We start from the raw sequence: 3,906 nt of genomic DNA on the forward strand, positions 1-3,906 counted from the left end.
AATGATGTACTATATTCGTTGCTGTATTAGCCTCTCACTTTCTCGCAAAAAAAGTATTAACCTCCCACTATTATTTGTTAGAGCAAACAAATAAATATTTTCTAATAAAAGCATCACGATCACTGTTTCCTTGTTGTTTGGTTAGTTGCTATATTAACCTTTCACTGTTATTCGCCTCAACTGACCGTCACTAGTCAATACTTCTCCTCAAACAAAAAAGGTAGTCAAAACTTGATTAAGTGGCGCATTTGTTTCCACTTAATTTGTTGCCGTGTGTCTTAGGGTCCTTCCTGCCAAATTATTATTCTCTGTTGCTCCCTAAAAAAAGCTTCCTAAATTTTTTGGATCTTGATTCTGGAATATTGTGTAGACTATCATTTTATTTGTGCAGAAATATGATTTTATATGTGTGTCTTATACCAAAAAAATATGGTCATCTTTTATTAACCTCTCACCATTATATGTGCAAACAAATACACAAATTTTTAATAAAAGTTTTTAGTGTGCACACAACATGCATTCGAAATATAAATTATGTTTAGAAATTTTCCAAAGTTTCCAGTCGCATCAAGTTGGGAATTTCCTTTCCGTACTTTTTACAGCAATGCCAAACTTGACCGGCAGAGTAAAATCGCCCGTCAAAACCTGTTGAAGAGATAGAAACTTCTCCACTACCATATTTACCACGATGGTTACTACATCCTATATATATAACATATATTCATATCTTAATCTCCAGACATCAGAAAGAGTCATCAAAACAAATTCCAACCCACCATGCTTCATTTTTTCATTGTCTTCATGCTTGCCGTATCTGTTCCTCCGGTGGTGTGCTCTTCTGCAGCAAATGGCAGCAGCAACCTGAAAGAAGGCCAAGAGCTCAGCGGCGGCAACAGGCTCATCTCAAAGAATGGCAAGTTCGCGTTGGGCTTCTTCACATCAGGCAGCAGTAAGTCTTCCTCAGACAACACAACCTTGCCCAACTGGTATGTAGGTATATGGTTCAACAAGATCCCAAAGTTCACTCCTGTATGGATTGCGAACAGAGAGAAACCAATCACTGACCCCAAGTTTAGACTGTCCAAGCTAAGAATCTCAAGGGATGGCAACCTTGTCATCTTAAACCATGCGACTAAATCCATAATCTGGTCCAGTCAAATAATAGCAGCCAAAGGTAGAAGAACAGCCAACAAAAATACTACCATCATGGCAGCACTCTCAGACGATGGTAACCTTGTCATAAGAAACGCCTTGAACCCATCCATTGTGTGGTGGCAGAGCTTTGATCACCCAACAGATGTTTTCCTCCCCGGCGCAAGGATTGGCCGGAACAAGGTTACCGGCCAAAAATACAGTCTTGTTTCGAAGAAGAATCTGATAGATCCAGCTCCAGGCCTATACTGCACGGAGCTAGACCCCACTGGTGATCCGCAATACTTTGTTAGGATTTGTAATTCATCCATGGTGTATTTCTCCACGGGCGAATGGGTCGGGTGGTACTTCAATTTGGTGCCGGAGATGTCTGGTAGTAACTTTCTCCAAACCAAATTCATCGACAATGATGAAGAGGAGTACTTCACTTACGCTCCAATGGATCCAACAGTGATCACAATCGGTTTACTTGATGTCTCTGGTCTTACCAAGCAGCTTCTTTGGCTTGAAGGCTTGCAAGAGTGGGAAACTATATATGTCCAACCCAGGGCTCCATGCGATGTTTTCGCCGTTTGCGGGCCTTTCACAGTTTGCAACGACAACACACTTCCATTGTGTAACTGCATGAATGGGTTCTCCGTGAAGTCACCAGAGGACTGGGAGCTGGATGACAGAAGAGGTGGATGCATGAGAAATACTCCGCTAGAACATTGCAGCAGCAACAAAGGTAACACAAGAGGGTTAACAGACCAGTTCTTTCCGATACATAGTGTTAGATTACCTTATTATGCACATAGAATGGAAACAATTGAGAGTGGACAAAGCTGCATGCAAGTTTATCTAAGAAACTGCTCATGCACTGCGTACTCCTACGGCAAGAGTGGCTGTTCTATGTGGCAAGGCCAGCTTATTAATGTAAAGCAGTATAATAATGGCACTGTCAATAGTGACGGAGAGATTCTTTTCCTCCGTATTGCTGCTGGAGAGGTGCAAAGTTGGGGAAACAACACAAAAGGAAATAGAAGAATGATCATCGGTCTCATTATTGGTCCTTTCTGTTTGTTGGTGATGCTATTGATGATTTGGAGGGGGAAAAGAAAGTGGTGTTCTCTTCCACTGAGCAGCACTGAAGGTGGATGTGGCGTTATAGCATTTAAGTATGTTGATTTGCAGCATGCAACTAAAAATTTCTCAGAGAAGCTAGGTGTAGGTGGTTTTGGCTCTGTATTTAAGGGAATTCTGCGTGACTCGACTACCATAGCGGTGAAGATGCTTGATGGTGCACGCCAAGGAGAGAAACAATTCCGGGCTGAGGTCAGCACAATTGGAATGATCCAACATGTCAACTTAGTCAAACTGATTGGTTTTTGCTGTGAAGGTGATAGAAGGATGCTTGTTTATGAACACATGGCAAATCGTTCTCTTGATGTCCATATATTCCGAGGCAATGGTTTTATGCTAGATTGGAGTACAAGGTTCCGAATTGCCATCGGTGTTGCTAAAGGATTGTCCTACTTGCATGAGAGTTGTCGTGATTGCATAATACATTGTGATATTAAGCCAGAAAACATACTTCTCGATGCGTCACTTGTTCCTAAAATTGCAGATTTTGGGATGGCAAAACTTATGGGAAGGAACTTTAGTCGCGTTCTGACAACAATGAGAGGAACCGTAGGATACCTTGCACCTGAATGGATTAGTGGAGTGGCTATTACACAAAAAGTTGATGTTTACAGCTATGGAATGGTACTGCTAGAAATGATATCTGGAAGAAGGAACTCATCACCTCAAGAATGTACAAGCAATAGTGATCATGATGTTTACTTTCCTGTGCAAGCTGCACTTAAGCTTCTTGAGGGAGATGTGAGGACTTTGGTCGATCAACAATTACATGGTGACATCAATGTGGAGGAGGTTGAAAGAGCTTGCAAAGCAGCATGTTGGTGCATTCAAGATCATGACTTTGATCGTCCGACAATGGGCGATGTGGTTCAGGTTCTCGAGGGTCTAGTAGAGCTTGATATGCCCCGAGTGCCAAGATTACTTCAAGCTATATCAGGAAGCCCTTCTACAAATTAAATATCATCCATGTAAGGGAAAGTTCAAATTTCAGCAGGTTTGTAATAACTGAGCTGAGAAGTTACCCTTCATACACACTTTTCCATAGTGATTGATACTACTAAAAACATGTCTTGAATTTTAGTCTCTATTATCGTAGAAACTAGCAGGGCAGCTAATGTATCTGTGGTTCTAGATTTTGTCATGTATTGCCATTTGTATCAACATGTCAAATGTTTGTATCTCCCATAAATATCAGTTGACTTATTGGTATACATAATTTTGTAGCCAAAATACATTTCCATGACGGGTATTCTTCATTGCATCTTAATTTCTTTAAATAGTTGATATTTTCATCTTTGCCCAACGCATGGTTCATTTTTTTGCCCCTGTTTATCTTTCACAAATGACGATTTCAGAATCTCCAATCACGCCACTCGATCCAAGTATCCAGAAACTGGTGTTTAGAGGCCACCAAGGACCATCACATCGGTTTTGGAATGCAATGGTGCATCAATGTTGTACTTCCCTTTGGAAATATTGTAAAGCTGAATGCAATGGTGCATCAATGTTGTACTGAATGCATCGGTTTTGGAAAGCTGAATGTTGCAACTCCATCCCCTCCCCCTCGGTTGACAAAGAGAAAAGATGGCTCGCTCTCCTCCTCCCCCTCCCCGCCCCCTCCCCTCCCCCTCG

General features: G+C 41.5%; 1 pseudogene; it reads left to right on the plus strand.

Annotated features, from left to right (window-relative positions):
• Positions 1-608: 608 nt before the first annotated feature.
• LOC123184236 (G-type lectin S-receptor-like serine/threonine-protein kinase At2g19130) lies at positions 609-3,265 on the plus strand (annotated as a pseudogene).
• The last annotated feature ends 641 nt before the right edge of the window (positions 3,266-3,906 follow it).

This window comes from Triticum aestivum, chromosome 2A, assembly GCF_018294505.1.
Source record: "Triticum aestivum cultivar Chinese Spring chromosome 2A, IWGSC CS RefSeq v2.1, whole genome shotgun sequence".
In the NCBI taxonomy this organism is placed as follows: domain Eukaryota; kingdom Viridiplantae; phylum Streptophyta; class Magnoliopsida; order Poales; family Poaceae; genus Triticum; species Triticum aestivum.